We start from the raw sequence: 18,710 nt of genomic DNA, 5'->3' as shown, positions 1-18,710 counted from the left end.
CAATGTGTCAAGCAAGATGAGCAATCTGGTTCCTTCAAAAATGTTGATAAGTAATTGTCATAAATTTAAGACAAGATGTCAGATATAATGCAAATTATAGATCATGACCACTGAAGAATGCCTGACTCATCCTAATGTAAGGAGCAATACAGTAAAATGAATTGCTTTGTAATAAAACAGAGGAAGATATGCAACAAATGCTTTGCTATATTGGGCAGGACACAGACTTCAGAAATGTAGAATAGACACATTGAAATAAGTTATTATTTACTTTGCTGTCAATGCATGAAAAGCAGCCCACAGGCCAACTGAGCCAAGAGCTCAAGGACCAGCTGAGTCAATACTAAACTGGCTGAAACTGTACCACATCCTAATCTTAGTCATTTCAGGCTGGGTGCAGCTCCAGGATATTTTTTTGGAGCTCCAGTTGGATTCATTATGCTTGGAAATATGCCTTTAGCCTTGCCTATTTCTGTGCTGACATTACACAGAAATCTCTGGTCTGGAGGAGGGGATTAGATGTGAAGTAACTTGACTCTTCCCTTGCCCCACTCATCCCTAGTTCTAGCTTTGCTCTGACTTCTAGGCTGACATCTGAAATGGTCAGGAAGTTTTTCCTGATGGCAGGCTAGAACCTGTTTCCTAGTATTTTTCACTCACTCCTTTTGGTCTTGCCCCATTCACTTTCAGATCTTTGAAGAGTGCTTAGCATATTTTCCCTCAGTCATTTCTTCTCCAGGCCATTAGGGCTTGTCTCCAATCCCTGATCATTCTGGTATCCCTTCTACCTTCTTGTAGCATGAGTCACTCTAGTTTGTTGACATTGTTTTTTCAATTGCAGTGAACTGGATATAATATTGCAAATGGGACCTGACCAAAGCAGGGAAGGATAAAAGAGTTACTTCCCCTGAGCTGCTGCACATGCATTATTCCAAAACATCCTAAGCAAACCAAAAGGCCCAGTAGCCCTAGATGAAAAAGCAGGAGTCATCTACATCACACAGTATAAAGACTGTTACAGTCATTATGTACAACAAACAGGCAGAAGACTAGCAGAATGCATCCATGAACACCAACTAGAATTTAGGAGACATGATGAAATCATTTTAATTTCATAACACAGACAGACAGATAGACAAACATGTTTAACCATCATTTCAATTGGGAAACTGTGAGCATCCTAGACCAAGCCAAGTCCAAAAAAGCTAGAGAATTTCTGAAAGCCTGGCACTCTGATAAATCAGTCATCAATAGACACATAGCATCTACATATCATAGAAAAGAAACAATCAAAACGCCAAAAGAGGACCAAAAGGACACAAACACCCTTTCACCAGCAATCAACGCCCAGATTAACATTAACATCAGACCAACTATCAAGAATATCCCAAAGAACTGCCAAAAAAACAGTAAACAGTCCAACCAAAGAAGCACCAAGACCACTCCTATCAACACTGATAGAACAAGTCACAAGAATATTAGCCCCACTCCCTTTTAGCACCCATGATGTTACCTAGCTTGGGTAATGAAATATCTGCAAGAAAACAACCAAGCTCAGAAAGCACCCCTTGTTTCAACCGTGAGCTTCAAATATTCTCCTCTCTAAGTCTGTCTGTCTTCAAATCAATGTGGGCACCTGGCAACTAGTCTCTGAAATTTTCTTGGCAAGGTTTTTCAGATGCAGTTTGCCATTTTTCCTAGGTCTGAGAGAAAGTGAGTGGTCCAAGGCCATCCAGTTAGCTTCATGTCTAAGGCAGCATAGAATTCACAGTCTCTTGGTTTCTAGTCTGTTGTCGTAACTACAAAAAACTCACCAAGCCCATTTCTGTCTTTGTTAATCTCTTTTTCATTTAAATCTATATTAAAAAGATTTAGGAAACACCTGGACTTAAGTGTGGATTTTTCTGAAGTGGCCTGAATCTGAACTTCCTGGAAGCCTTATGATCTATTTAGAGAATCAGAAGAACAGAGTTGGCCCTTCCTCATTTCTCCTTGATTTTTTCTGCCATGTCCTGTTGACCTTGCTTTCTTTCATTTGCAGCCAGCTGAGGCAGCTTAAATTTGTCCTTTGCTTTTCCAGCATTAAAGCCATTCCCCCCCCCTCTTCCAACACAGTTTTGCTGTGATTATCGTGTGGCATGTTTCACGGCTGATTTGATGAGGGATTGAGGCCTGCCCAGCTGGTCTTGGCCCCCTCCCCTCTGACTGCTGGGAACAGGCTTCTTTGGCTTAGACTGCAGCAGAGCTCACTGCTGGCTTCCCACAAAATAGTTCACCAGAGCTTTCAGAAGCCCTTGACTCCTTATAAACAAAAGTTGAGAGCTGTTGGAAAGAGCACCCAGCACTTGTATGTTAAACAAGTGTTTAGTGCTCTTTTGAAATGGCACCAGACCTGTTTTTTCAACACAGGGTTTAAAGACAAGACTGGTGCTCTCTTGTGTGTCCTTTGGTGCACAATCTGTTTAAATCAGGAAAGAGAGATGTGTTTTCCCAATTGCGGATTGATACTTGGGTTTCCTTTGGGTGTCTTATAATTTTTCTGCTGCGTCTGCTGGCAAGGAGTTATACCTTGTACTGTTTTCATTTTATTGTTTTATTTATTTATTTATTGCATTTCTGAACCGCTAAACCATGAACTGATGCTAGATACAATAAAAGACATGAAAAAAACATTAGCCTTCAGTAGTGATTTCAAATTCCTTATTGTTTTGGGCAATATCTAATCTGATGAGATGTATAATTTTTTATTGGCCTTTAAAGCTTTATTTCTCCGTCTCATTTTTGACAGACACATCCCTATGGAATTAGAGGGTTGTTTTTTTTTTTAAAAAAAGCTCACATTAAAGTTCAGTTTAAATTTTTATATGGTGTCTTTAGTGCTCTCTGAGTTTCATTATTTGCACAGATTTCATTATCTAATTAGGTGACATCATCAATGATCTGAGCATTGTTTTTTGCTTGATTGTTTGCCTGGTCCCTGCTCATCATCTACCTGCTCATCTGGGTGTTGGCTCCTGGAGATGATGTCTTTGGGTCTTTTTGTTTCCTTCTTTACTTTTTTATTTCTCATATAAATGGCATCAGAGCCTTTTTTTCCCTTTTAAATGGCTCTGATCAGCCAAGCTCTGACATCCCAGCTGAGTTGCCTGCTAATCAGGCAACTCAGCTTGGATCGCCAGAGCCATGTAAAAGAAAAAAAGTTTCTTTTTTTCTCCCCCCCCCCACACCAGCCTCCAGCTTGCTTACCTTAGCTGCTGGTCGCAACGCTGTAATACCTGCAATCTATTGCATCAGCAAGCAACTGAATCTCCCTGCCTGCAATCAAGCTCATCGGTGAGCAGCTCTATCTGCAACTTTAAGACTTGTGGACTTCAACTCCCAGCAAAGCTGGCTGAGGAATTCTGGGAATTGAAGTCCACAAGTCTTAAAGTTGCCAAGGTTGGAGACCCCTGTTCTATTGGGTAAGTTTTTTTCCCCTTTGGAAGCTTTAAAAAAAATAATTAATTGGGGATTTTTTTAGTTGTTCTTTTTTTAGACCTAACCATTTAAAGTTTAGGAAGTTTTAAATTTAGCTGCTTTTATATAAAAATAAAAATAAAATAAAATAAAATAAAATAATATTTGTGTAGCTTTCTGAGATTTAGTGTGTTTCTATAGTGTTTCACTCTAACTACACAAACACACAAAATCTCACAAAGCTATATGTGGAATTTTGTCTTTGTAAAGTGTGAAAGTTGTTTTTTTTGGGCTTTTTGTGGCTGTGTGAGGTTCCTGCTTGTTGCGGGGCCATTTTGGGTCTAGCACAGCTGCTTTTACATTGTGGGTGAGCCAGTTGTGTTGTGTTTTGTAGGTTAAAAAAAAGACAAAGAAGTGACATTGACTTGGCCACGCCCACCCTGTCACTTTACCACCAAGCCCAACCCACTAATTAAGCCATGCCCACAGAACCGGTAGCAAAAAATTTTAGATTTCACCCCTGGATTTTAGAGATTACATTGGGATTAACAATGAAAAAAATAAAGAGTATGGAAAGAGACAAATAAGGAAGGGAGGATGGAACAGAAAGAATATAAAGAACTTAAATGATTACACTGGGTTTTACAGTGAAAAGATAAAAAGGAGACAAAAAGGGTGGAAAATAACAGGAAATATAGGGCAAAATAGAAGAGTTCAAGACTTTGAAATAAAAAATGACAATACTGGGATAAATAGTGGGATAAACAGTGGTGAAACAAAAAAAAGAGAAAAGAGAGGGGGAACAACAGGAAATATAGGGCAAAACAGGACAGATCAGGATTTTAAGGCACAAAAGGAAAAAAGGGGAAAGAAAAAGGTAAAAATAAAAATGAAAAGGGAAAAAAGGAAAGAAATGAAAGAGGAATATGATGTATATGACTAGAATTGAAATATGAATTGTAATAAGAAATAATGTTAAATCATATGATGAAAATGAATTGAAAAATAATTGCAATAATAATTGAAATGTTTTTAATGGTTTACAGTGGTGTGTGTACAAACGATTAAGTGTTCACCGCCCTGAGTCCTTCGGGAGTAGGGCGGTATACAAATTCAATAAAATAAAATAAAATAAAATAAAAAATAAAATAATACAAGGGGAAAGCTATATGATTAGAGGATAATAGTTAGAATATTTTTAAATTCAAATAAGTTTTCTTTTCTTCTGGTTCATATATTAATGAAAAAGATATCTATATAATCAATTGATTTATATTAAAATGTTGGATTGTATTAGCTAAGGAAATGTATGTTATAAAATAAGTAGGTTTATTATTAATATAAGAATTAAATAACTGTAACACCACATAATTAATTTGATGATGGATATAAAAATTAGATGATAATGGGAAGGGGTTTAATATAGAATAGAAGGGAAAATGGAATTTGGTCAAAATTAGAGATGAAAATGAAGGGTAATATTGGTACAAAATAGATGAAAATAAATGTTATGGCAAAAAAAAGGAGGTATAGAAATTGTAATTTTAGTTGAAAGGACTAAAAATTGTTTAAATTTGTTAAAAGGCCGAATATTCTGTTCAGCAAAAATACATTGTATGTTTATGTGTGTGTTTGTGTAAAAAATAAAAAAAACTTTACAAAAAAAAAGATTTTCATTGGAATATGTTGTATGGGCAATCTGGTGTCCTGAGTTGCTGCAGTGTGTTTGTACTCAAATAAATAATGTTTACACATTATTTCCTTGGAAAAGGAAACAGACTGCTTACCCAGCTCCTCAGGAAGGGAGGAGGGATTGATTGTTACTTCAGTGGCAAGTTTGTCCCAGAAAGATACCTGATGGAAAATTCTGAGTCCAAGGCAATGTTCAAAGGTCTGATATGGTTTGGCATTACTGTAGAAGATGATATCTTGAAATAAAATACAAGCCTTCCTCTAGTTTTAACCATGGAGCAGAATTAATGTTAAGAACTTATCATTCATTTCCTGGAAAGAAACTGAATCTGCATATGTTAAAGTTCATCTTTCTGATGCTTCAGCTCTTGCTGCTCTCACCTGAAACCATCCCTCCAGATTCTAGCCTCTGGGGTGATCTGATGCAGAAGAGCCTAATACTGCAGAAAGCTGCTTCCTTCTCATGAAAGTTTGTCAGGCTGTAGTTAATGCTGCTTTTGCTGATCACTGGTATAGAGAGATTGCAATTGCTTTTTCTGTAATCCTGAGAGGAAAATACTCTGAGGAAGCACTCCAGCTGTTGCTACTGCTGCTTTTGATGATGGTGACTTTGTACACTCACAATGTATCTAGCCTCCATCCATTTTAACATGGGAAGAAAGACTTTCTCATCTTCACTGTAGGATACCTAGCCTCATGTTCACTGATCCCACAATGAGGGCTCGAGAAATACGGTGCCAGCTGTTCTTATGAACACACGAGTAGTTCTAGGAGGAGACACAAAATCAAAATCTCAGATGAAATCCAAACTATTTTAAAGCTGAAAAAAGGAAATTTGCTTTTATAAGCATTACTTTGAAAGAAAGAGAAGCTGAGGATGCATTCCAACTTTCCATCCAATACTATTTACACATTTGTACTGTGGAACATATATTATTCTTGTGTATTCCTCTACCCCCCAGCCCAGGGGATACAAGAAGTGGGGGCAAAAATGTCAGCCCCACCTTCACAATTTTTGCCCCTACTTTTTGTTTTTGCATTCTTTTGGGGTTTGAGTTATTAAGAGACAAAATGGGTATCTTTAAAGATAGCAGAGTCTTCAGGCATTCAAATTGGTCTTGTAAAACTCTGCAATGGAGAAAATATCCAATTTGGGAGACAACTAGTAGTTGTTCCATAGGTACCTCAAGCCTCTATAAGAGTTAAGGCACTATTTTTTATTTTAATGCCTTCTTGTAAAATGCAGAAAGTCCACACATTTCAGCCACATCTACTCCAAGAGGGAGGTGGAAGCTATAAATAAAGTGCTTTGAGGATGACCTATAGGTACCCTAACTATTCTTGGAAGTAAAAATACTTTTTAAAATTGTCCTTTCAACAACTTAAGAGGCAGGCTGAATTGACTTTTAGTCCTAGGCCTAGAGTCATCCAGTAAGTGCATGGTAAAGTGTGGCCCTAAGTAGTGGTGAAATCCTCTGTGGATCACCACAGATTTGTTGTGCGCGCATGCGCAGCGTGCACTAAAAGCACATTTCACATAAAAAAGAAGACTTCACTAGGTAAGTAGATCAGCAAGGGGGGGGGGAGAAACAGCTGTGCTGCGTGATCTAGCTTTGCTAGAAAACAGGATTTCCTGCTTTCTAGTGAATATAAACAGTGCGGCACAGCTGATCATCGGAAATACCAGTTCGGATGAACTGGTAGCTTTTTTAAACTACCAGTTCATCTGAACCGGTAGCTTTTTAACTACCAGTTTTCCCAAACCGGAGCAAACCGGTAGCATTTTACCCCTGGCCCTAAGTCTCTATAATGGTAACCTAACATCTTAAGAATTTGGTAACACACTTCTGCATTCAAAATTTCAATGTGCAAAGGACAATACTATATACTATATATGTGAAGATGGGTAGACTACATCAGGCCTGCAGACAGGAGGTTCTACATCCCTGCCTTTAACCTTTCAAATAGTGTTCCATAATAGTAGACTTAATTGTAATATATCAGGAGCTAGTATTGCCCATGTAACTTTCACTCATCTAGATTTTAGGCTAGTTGCTCACTTTCTTTGAAAAAAAAGATCTAGCCACTCATGCCCTCATAATCTACCCAAGTGATTAGACTGGTGATGTATTTTGTGAAGTGTTGCCTTTAATGAGGTTGGAAATTCCATGTGGGGCAGATTCTCTCTGAACACCTCCTTATAAATACAAGGAGGCATGAATGTAGTTCCATGAGTCTATGGGCACATTTAACTCAAACTGAAATGAACATTCTCCTCCAAATTCTCCACAGTACACTTGGACTTTGTTTCAGGTGTTTTCTGAATTCTCTCCAAGGCAGCTAAGTAGCTTGGTAATTTACTCTGCTAAATCCTTTCCAGAAATTTGGTGAACAGACAGGACCATGGAGAGCTCTGAAAGAAGCCTAGCCTAAATGAAAGCTCTCAACAGGGCAAGCCAAAATTTAACTGAGTTTGGTTGTCCAGTCCAGGAGTTTAGTTTCACCCTCCCTTCCCAATTTTCAAGAAACTCTTTAGAAAGTTTTAGACACTTTTAAAGACATGTTTAGTGCATATTTATATGCTTATAAAGACATATTTATAAATGAATATAACAGGAAGAATGTGTAAATAGAAATGTATATTACTTCCCATAGTAACTGGAGGAAAAAAAAGGGGAAAAATGGATTTGGTTAAGATGGAATGTAAACTGACAAAGAAATTTTATTTAGTCTTTTAGAACAGGCGCGGCTCCCTCCCAACCTGCTGAAACTCCGGGCGACGTGGGACGATTCTGCTTTTGCAGAACAAGCCGGCTGCAGGAAACTCAAAGCGAAAAGAACCAGCCTTAATAAACAGCGAAACTACCTGAACCCTGAAACTTGGAAACGCAAGTATTAGCGCTTTGCTGACTTTTTAACCTGAGAAAAATGCGAATGAGTGAAAGTGCTTTGAAAAAACATGACGCTCAGCATTAGAGTTAACGAGCCAGCGAGTGTGGATTGGTGAAGTTATCTTGCTTTGTTACAAAGTTTCCAAGTTGCTACAAAGTTGCCTTGTTTGTAATAAGAGAAACAAGTGAAAAATTTCTCCCTTTTCAATACTTGACTTTGCTTTACTTCAGCTTTTATTTGATCAAATCTGGGGGACTTTTTTAGAAGTCTTTGTGCAGGAGGGAAAGGAAAAGGAACTTCCCTCTTTAGAAAAACTAGACTATGAGGCAGGATGGCTTCAAAGAAGCAGGAAGGGAAGGCAACGGGGGGGGGGATCCCCCACACACAAACATGAAACGCAGCTTCCCCCTGCTCAACAGCTACAGACTCAGAAAAAAGAATTTGATGTGGGAGATTTAAAAGAATTTATTTCTAAAATTCTGGATGATAAATTTCAAAAATCCCAACAGGAAATAGATGACAAAATTCAAAAGTCTCATCAGGAAATTATGCAGGAAATCAATGAAGTTAAAGACATGGTGAAACAGAATCAAAATAAGGTGACCAAAAAAATATCAGAAGTTGCGTCTGGCCTGGCAGAATTTATTATCAAAGTTGATTCTAAAGTGGAAGAATTCAAATCAGAAGTTAATGTTAAGATGAAAGATAATGACTATAAAATTTCAGATGTTGATGATAAGATGCAGAAAGTCGAGAACGAAATTGTTATGATGCAATTCAGGGCAATGGAATTCGCTATACGGCTTCGAGGAATTCGAGAAGATGACAGACAGGATTTGAGACAGGTCTGCTCTGAGGCTTTGGCTGTGATTTTAAAAATTAATCCTGATGTGGTTTTTTACAAAATAGATAAAATTTACAGAGTGAATTCTTGGGTGGCCAGACAAAGACAACTGCCTAGAGATGTGGTCATATATTTTACAGATAGAGCAATAAGGAATGACATCCTGCAAAAATCCTTTCATACTTCTGTACAAGTGGGGGGCTCACAAATTGGAGTCTATAAAGAGCTACCACCTAAAATGTTGAAAACCAGAAAGGACTTTGGCTTTCTTGTTAAAGAACTACAAAACCAACAGATACCATTTCGGTGGGATGCCCCAACTGGTATAATTTTGAGATACAAGGGAGAAAGACATCGCTTGAACACTGTGGAGAAAGCGGAGCATTTTTACACTACTATTTTTAAAGAAAGAACACCATCTCCGCGCACATCCACAGTTCTGGAGATTAAGGAGTGATAAGAAGCAACTTCAACAAGAACTTCAAGAACAGTCTAAGCAGGAACCAGAGGAATCGCAGGGCGCTGAAGGAGGTTTTCTGGATGAGCCTTTGCTGGAATCTTCTCCAATTTTGGACCCGGTGCAGACGGTTGAATTTAAGGATCAGCGTATAACCCGAGCTAAGTCTAAGCAACTTAAAGAAAAGCAACAACAGCGACAAGATAAAAAGGAAGCTAAGAGTACTACACAAGAGACTGGAGCCATGGGGGGAGTGAGACCGAAGATTTTGGAAGACATTCGGTTATTCTGCTCTTTGCTCCAGGAAGATAAAGATGATGATTAAGTGTTTATCTTGGAATGTGAATGGGTTGAATTCAGTACAGAAAAGGAAGAAATTATTTGCATATTTGAAACAATTTAATAATGATATAATTTGTTTACAAGAAAAGCATATTACAGTTCAAGATCAAAAATATTTGATAAACTCCAAACTAGGAACGCATTTTATATCTTTAACTTTGCAAAAAAAGAATGGTGTGGTTATTTATGTAAATAAAAAATTTTCGGCTAAAGTTATAGAAGCAGATGAAGATGGTAGGTTTGTAGCAATTGAACTATTTACAACAAACAGCCAAATTCTTTTGATTAGAATTTATGCTCCCAATCAACAACAGGATCACTTTTACAAAATGCTACATTCTAAAATTCTGCAATGGGATTATAGATCTATTTTAATCATGGGAGACTGGAATGGAGTAATTGACTCCAAATTAGATAAAAAGAGTTTGGCGAAGTCTAGGATTAGGTTACCACAGACCTTTTTTGATATGAAAGAAGATTTGGAATTAAAAGATATTTGGAGAATACACAACCCAAAAGAATTGGACTATACTTTCTTTTCAGACAGACATAGATCCTTCTCTAGGATCGATTTCATTTTGTTGTCAGATGATTTACTCGTTAAGACAAAAAGAACAAAGATTTTTCCAAGAACCTTGACTGACCATAGCCCAGTATGGATAGAAATTGAGATAGGCAAGACTGAGAGACGCTCTTGGAGACTAAATGAGAACTTGTTCAGATATGAAAAAAATATAATAGAACTTAAAAAGCACCTGAAAGAATTTTTTCAACTAAATTTGAATAAAGGCACCCCAATAGAAATTGTGTGGGACGCAAGCAAAGCTTATATGAGAGGGGTGCTTATCTATATGAACTCTAAACATAGACTGATTCGACAAAAGAAAAGATCTGAATTGGAAGCAGAAATAAAGAATAAAGAACAGTTACTTATTAAAAATCCAACAGATGAAAGAATGTGCGGTGCTATAAAACTTTTGAAAGATCAATTTCAAATGCTTATGGCGGAACAAGTTGCAACAAATTTACAATATGCGAAGCATAATACATTTTGTAACGCTAACAAACCGGGCAGATGGTTGGCCTATACATTGAGGAAAAAACAGAGTATACGGACTATTGATAGTATTGATATTGGAGGGAAAGAAATTTTTCAACAAAAATTAATTAAAGAAGCTTTTGTGGATTATTATACTAAATTATATGCTAAAGAGAATGTGCAAAATGGACTTATAGAAGAATATCTAGATGATAAAAAAGTTATAAAAATTACTGATCAACAAAAGGAAAGAATGAATTATCCTATAACAGAGGAGGAGATAATAGTAGCAATTAAACAATTAAAAACAGCTAAAGCTCCTGGAACGGATGGTTTGACAGCAGTGTATTATAAAACTTTGCAAGCTGAAATGGTGGAACAACTCAGAGATTTATTTTGTAATATTCAACAAGGGGGCAAAATACCCCCATCATGGACAACAGCTGAAATGGTGGAACAACTAAATAATCCTGATGAAGGACATTATACAAGACTATGGTAAAGTCTCAGGTTTTAGACTGAATCATAAAAAGACTAAGATGATAGTTAAAAATATGACACAAGATCGTAAATACGAGCTTGAAAGGAGGGCAGGTTTTGAGGTTGTACCAAGGGTAAAATATCTAGGAGTCCAGGTTGCAGAATCAAATACGAAATTGTTTCAAAATAACTACGAGGTGTTGTGGCGAGAGGTGCAGAAAGATTTAGAGACTTGGAAAAAACTGCAACTGTCTCTACTTGGAAGAATAGCAGCAGTTAAGATGAACATTTTGCCAAGATTTCTTTTTCTGTTTCAAATGATTCCGGTGCTTAAAAGTGATAAACAAGTGAAAGTGTGGCAAGCTGGAGTGAACAAGTTTGTCTGGAACGAGAAAAAGCCGAGAGTGAAATTGAAAATTATGCAAGATGTTCCAGAAAGGGGAGGTCTTAAATTACCAAACCTACAGTTATATTATGATGCAGCAGCTTTGACTTTAACAAGTGATTGGTTTGGAAGGAAAAAGATTGGAATATTGAACGCAGAAAGTTTTGATCTTGAATTTGGATGGCATGCTTACTTATTTTATGATGATAAAGTCGACAAAGTATTTAAAAGCCATATACTTAGAGACTCTTTGATGAAAGTCTGGAAGAAGCACCGACTCAAATGGGATTATAAAATACCGCTATGGCTGGATCTTGGTCATACTTTGTGGAATACAAATATAATGTCACTCGGGGGGGGGTTTATATAAAGAGGTTCTTTTTACAGATGTGGGCAGATGGCAGCTGAAGACACTACAGACACTGTTGGCTGAAGGGATTAATTTAACCTGGCTACAATATAATCAATTGCAATTGAGATGGAAAGAGGATCAAAAAACTGGTATTATGTTGCATGAGGAAGAACTGGTTAGACATATAAAAGAGAAAGGTCCAATGCATATTAAAAGGCTTTATAATGTTTTGTTAGAAAGGGATTCAGAAACCGAATTAGTTAAAGATTGTATGATTAAGTGGGCTCAAAATTTTGAAGAACCAGTGATGTTGGAAACATGGGAAAAAATCTGGGTTCAGAATGTTAAATTTACACAGTCGCAGAATTTGAGGGAAAACTTCTACAAAATGTTTTATAGATGGCACTTAGACCCCAAAAAGTTATCATGTATGTACCCTAATGTTCAGCCAAAATGTTGGAGATATGAATGCTTGGATGCTACGTATTACCATGTTTGGTGGACCTGTAGGAAAGTTAAGGCTTTTTGGATAAAAATTTGGTGGGTCATGCAGAATGTTTTGAAGAAAAAAATTCAATTTTCTCCACAACTGTTCTTATTGGGTATAGTTAAGGGTTTTACATTGGGTGAAACAAAATTGATATTGTATATGATAACAGCAGCAAGATTGTTGATAGGTAAATATTGGAAAAACGAAGCTTTGCCCTCTATTGAGGAATGGACTTTGAAGATGGCCAGTTTTGCAGAGATGGCGAAGATTTCAGCATACTTAAAAGATTGTTCACAAGAGACTTATGAATGGGAATGGAAAAAGTGGATAGAATATGTTCAGAACAAATATCAAACTAGGAAGTATCAAATAGCTTTTATTTGAAAATAATGTATTACAAATATTTTAATGTAATGAAGATAAAAAGAAAAATTATAAGGGGGAGGGTTCAAGTTTTATACAAGTTTTATACTAAGGGTTTTTTTTTACCTGATATGAGTATACTGTGTGGAAGTCTGGGGGGAGGGGAGGGTTAGGGAGGGTTAGGGAGGTTGGGATGTTTGGGGTGGGTGGTGGTGGGGGAAAATGGGGTGAAGATGTAACTGTAAAACTTTTGAAATAAAAAAAAAGAAATTTTATTTAGTCTTGTTTCTGTTGGGATACTGCTTCTGGTTTTTATGCTTGAAATAAAAAACAACTGAAATTTATAATTTAATTTTAAGACTTAATTGCATAGTTATAGAACTGGCTTGTATAAGTAATGTAAAGAATTGAGTTCTAACTGTATTTGTATTTTACTGTGTTAGAAAGAATCGGAAGTCAACATCTCTCTCTCTCTGCATATCCACAACAATACAGTATTGTTTCTGACAAGCCATTTCTCCAGCCAAAATATTATCTCACCTTTTCTCCTCTCTTAAATATATTATTTAGAGCCAAGGTGGCACAGTAGTTAGAGTGCAGTACTGCAGGCTACTTCAGCTGACTGCTAGCTGCAGTTCAAATCTCACCGGCTCAAGGTTGACTCAGCCTTCCATCCTTCCGAGGTGGGTAAAATGAGGACCCAGATTGTTGGGGGCAATATGCTGACTCTGTAAACTGCTTAGAGAGGACTGTAAAAGCACTATGAAGCGGTATATAAGTCTAAGTGCTATTGCTATTGCTGTTATTTGGACATGATCTTAAGACTCAGAATTATTGGCAACTTTGCAGCGAAGGTGTTTTCAAGGTTGATTCTCGCTCAATAATCTTGTTTTGTGGATCTGCTCATGCAGACCATGGTCCTATAACATTGAAGCTTCAGGCTTCTAAGAGCAGCATTGATAGAATTGACCTTTCCCAAGCAATATTACTGCATCTGTGTATGTAGGGAGATGCACCCATTTGTCTTCAGAGGAACACTGCAGGGGAGAGATACTGGAAGCTGTTCCACTTGAGCAGATGGCTGAACAACTCTGGCTGCAGAATAAATTGGCTATGACGGTCCAAGGGCCAATCACAGATGGCTGGAATTCTAGCAGTGTCTCAAATCTCCAGAAGAGATGAGGTTTGCTGCTTTCTGTCATTGGTGTTAAAATACGCTCAGATTTTACTTACTGAAATTTATTTATTTATTTATTTTATTACATGTATTTATATGCCGCCATTCTCCCGAAGGACTCAGGGTGGCGAACACAAGTTAAGAAACAAGTACAATAAAATCATAATTTAATCCAAATAATTAAATAGTAGTAAATAATAAAGCCCGGAATCAGTCTCAGCCTATTTGTTTGAAAAGCCAAGTCTTCAAGTCCTGACGGAAGGAGAGGAGATCAGGAGCCGTCCGGAACTCAGTAGGTAATTCATTCCAGAGGGTGGGAGCACCCACAGAGAACGCCCTACCCCTAGGCACAGCAAGGTGACATTGGCTCGCCGTCGGAACCCTGAAGAGAGAGGCCCTATGTGAGCGAACAGGACGGTGAGAGGCAGGCAGGAGAAGGTCATGCAAATATCCTGGACCTAAGTCAGGAAGGGCCTTATAGGTGAGGACTAGCACCTTGAAGCAGACCCGGAGAACCACTGATAACCAGTGCAGCTCACGCAGGAGGGGTGTTATATGGGAGTAACGAGGGGCTCCCATATCAACCCGTGCAGCTGCATTCTGGATCAGCTGGAGTCTCCGGGTGCATCTCAGGGGCAGGCCCATGTAGAGGGAATTGCAGTAATCCAAGCGGGAAGTAACCAGGGCATGAGTGACTGTGCGAAGGTCATCTCGGTCCAGGAAAGGGCGCAACTGGCGCACCAGGTGAACCTGTGCGAAGGCCCCCCTGGTCACGGCCATTAGATGGTCTTCTAGGGATAGCCGAGCATCCAGGAGGACACCCAAGTTGCGAGCCCTATCAACAGGTGCAAGTTTTTCCCCATCTATCAAAAGTAATGGAGCCTCTGAAACCTGAGATGCCGGCATCCACAGCCATTCAGTCTTAGAGGGATTGAGTTTGAGTCTGTTTCTGCCCATCCAGGCTCGTACCTCCTCCAGGCAACGGGACATCACGGAAAGGGCATCTCTGGGGTGGTCTGGGGTGGAGATGTATAATTGGGTATCATCAGCATATTGATGATATCTCACCCCAAAGCCACGAATGATCTCACCCAGTGGCTTCATATAGATGTTAAAGAGCAGGGGGGAGAGAACCGACCCCTGAGGCACCCCACAATTAAGGGGCCTCGGGGTGGACCTCTGCCCTCCCGCCCATACAAACTGAAAGTGACCCGAGAGGTAGGAGGAAAACCACCGTAAGACAGTGCCTCCCACCCCTAACCCCACAAGTCGCTGCAGTAGGATACCATGGTTGATGGTATCAAAAACTGCTGAGAGGTCAAGTAGGACCAGGATGGAGGAACAACCCCCATCCTGAGCCCGCCAGAGATCATTCACCAGAGCAACCAATGCCGTTTCCATGCTGTGACCGTGTCGGAAGCCTGATTGGTAAGGGTCAAGGTATTCCGTTTCCGCCAGGAATTGTGGGAGCTGTTGAGCCACTACAGTCTCAATAACCTTCGTGATGAAGTGAAGGTTGGAGACGGGATGATAGTTATAAAGTGAGTCTGGATCTAGGGAAGGCTTCTTGAGGAGAGGTCGAATCACCGCCTCCTTAAGAGAGGCGGGGAAGTTCCCCTCTCTCAACGAAGCGTTGACAATTGCCTGGATCCAGTCTCTAGTCACCTCTCTGGCAGCTGAAACCAACCAGGAGGGACAAGGGTCCAATAAGCAAGTGGAGGAACTAAGTTTGCCCACAATCCTGTCCACTTCCTTGACAGAAACAGGGTCAAACTCAATCCAGATATTATTCTCAAGACCCACCCTAATCTCCCGATTGGATTCTGCCCAGTCAGAGTCCAATCCGATCCGGATCTGAGCAATTTTATCATGCAGAAACTGTACAAAATCCTCAGCTCTGCCCTGCAAAGGGTCTTCCCTCGCTCCCTGATTGAGGAGGGAGCAGGTCACATGAACAGGGCTGCTGGGCGGTTTTCTGCAGATGCAATGAGGGTGGCGAAGTAGTGACGTTTCACCGCTTCCATCGCCACTAGATAAGACCTAATATGGGTTCTTAACTGTTTTCGGTCAGATTCAGATCGGGAGGACTTCCAACTCTCCTCTAAGCATCTTTTCCGATGTTTCATTTCCCGGAGCTCCATGGAAAACCAACGAGCAATCCGGGATCTTGCGTCGGGTTAGAGGCCGCAAAGGTGCGATTCTGTCCAAGGCGTCGGTAGCCACCCATTCCCAGGATGCCACCAGAGCCTCAGCTGAATCGCAGAATTGAGAGGTGGGAAATGTCCCAAGCTCCTTCAAGAACCTTTCTGAGTCCATTAGGCACCTAGGGCGGAACCATTTTATTATTATTATTATTATTATTATTATTATTATTATTATTATTATTATTATTATTATTATTATTATTATTATATTTCTATACCGCCCTTCTCCTGCGGGACTCAGGGCAGTGTACAGCCAAGATAAAACATTGCATATAAAATTTAAAAACAATTTAAAAAAAACAATTAAATAATTTCGGCCCAAGATATTAAAAACAACCCAATTAAAACCAAATTCAATTAAAACTGAGAGGATGGGATCAAGCCAGCCCAGCTAGATGGAATAGGTGTGTTTTCAGGGCCCGACGAAAAGTCCGGAGGTCTGATATCATGCGTATCTCAGGGGGTAGATCATTCCAGAGGGCGGGTGCTGTCACAGAGAAGGCTCTCCCCCTGGGGGTCACCAGCCGACACTGTCTGGCCGATGGCACCCTGAGGAGGCCCTCTCTGTGCGAGCGAACCGGTTGGTGAGAGGCTATTGGCGGCAGAAGGCAGTCTCGCAGATAACCCGGCCCTAAGCCATGGAGCGCTTTAAAGATGGTCACCAACACCTTGAAGCGCACCTGGAAGACCACAGGAAGCCAGTGCAGCTCGCGCAGGAGAGGTGTCATATGTGAGCGCCCCATCGCTCCCATAATCCCCCGCGCGGCCGCATTCTGGACTAACTGTAGCCTCCGGGTGCACCCCAAGGGGAGCCCCATGTAGAGAGCATTGCAGTAGTCCAGGCGAGAAGTGACGAGTGCTTGAGTGACCGTGCGTAGGGAGTCCCAATCCAGAAAGGGGCGCAACTGGCGTATCAGGCGAACCTGATAAAAGGCCCCCCTGGCCACGGCCGTCATGTGCTCTTCTAAAGACAGCCATGGATCCAGGAGGACGCTTAAATTGTGAGCCCTCTCCATGGGGGCCAATGATTCGCCCCCAATAGCCAGCGATGGCACCAGCTGGCTATATCGGGATGCCGGAAGCCACAGCCACTCGGTCTTGGAAAGGTTGAGTCGGAGCCTGTTTCTCCCCATCCAGGCCCGCAAGGCCTCCAGGCACTGGGACATCACTTCAAGGGCATCATTGGGGTGGCCTGGGGTGGAGATGTACAGCTGAGTATCGTCAGCGTACTGATGGAACTCCACCCCAAAGCCACAGATGATCTCACCCAGCGGCTTTACATAAATGTTGAACAGAAGGGGCGAGAGGACCGATCCTTGTGGCACCCCACACGCAAGGCACCTCGGGGTCGACCGCTGCCCCCCTGTCAACACAGATTGCGACCGGTCAGAGAGGTAGGAGGAGAACCACCGCAGAATGGTGCCCCCCACCCCCAGCCCCTTCAACCGGTGCAACATAATACCATGTTCGATGGTATCAAAAGCCGCTGAGAGATCTAACAGGACCAGGATAGAGGAGCAACCCCTATCCTGAGCCCTCCAGAGATCATCCACCAACGTGACCAATGCCGTTTCCATGCTGTACCCAGGTCGGAAGCCGGACTGGAGCGGGTCTAGATAGACAGCTTCATCCAGGTACCGGGGAAGCTGCCGCGCCACCACACTCTCAACAACCTTCGCAACAAAGCGAAGGTTGGAGACTGGACGATAGTTAGCCAATACAGCCTGATTCAGAGAAGGCTTCTTGAGGAGGGGTCTCACCACCGCTTCTTTCAAAGCAGCCGGCAGGACCCCCTCACTCAAAGAAGCATTAACAATCCTCTGGAGCCAGCCTCGTGTAACCTCCTGGGAAGCCAGTACCAACCAGGAGGGACACGGGTCCAATAAACATGTGGTCGCGTTCAGCTGTCCCAGGATCCTGTCCACGTCCTCGGGAGCCACAGGATCGAACTCCTCCCAGATAACACTCTCAAGACTTGCCTCAGTCATCCCGTCCAGACTTACCCAGTCAGAGGCCAGGCCTTCCCGAATCTGAGCGATCTTGTCATACAGATACTGCACAAAATCCTCAGCTCGACCCTGCAAGGGATCATCCCGTGCTTCCAGATGGAGGAGGGAGCGGGTCACCCTAAACAGGGCAGCTGGGCGATTATCTGATGACACGATAAGAGCGGCAAAATAACTAGATTTCGCTGCTTTTATCGCCACTAGGTAGGTGTTCGGTCGGATTCGGAGCAGCTGGTCCTCCAACTACTCTCCAGGCATCTTTTCCGGCGCTTCAACTCCCTCAGCTCCTCGGAGAACCAAGGAGCTAGGTGAGTTCAGTGCCGGGTCAGAGGCCGCAAAGGCACGATGCGGTCCAAAGCCCTGGCGGCCGCACTATCCCAGACGGCCACCAGGTCATCAGCCGAGTCGTGAGCCAGAGTCTCAGGAAATGGCCCAAGCTCCATCTGGAACCTATCAGGATCCATCAGGCGTCTGGGGCGGAATCACCTGGTCGGCTCCGCCTCCCTGCAGCAGGGTGTAGTCCAGTCAAAG

Source organism: Pantherophis guttatus, chromosome 3 (assembly GCF_059756535.1).
Source record: "Pantherophis guttatus breed Tessera chromosome 3, ASM5975653v1, whole genome shotgun sequence".
Lineage (NCBI taxonomy): Eukaryota > Metazoa > Chordata > Lepidosauria > Squamata > Colubridae > Pantherophis > Pantherophis guttatus.
Note: the sequence above shows the minus strand (reverse complement) of the source record.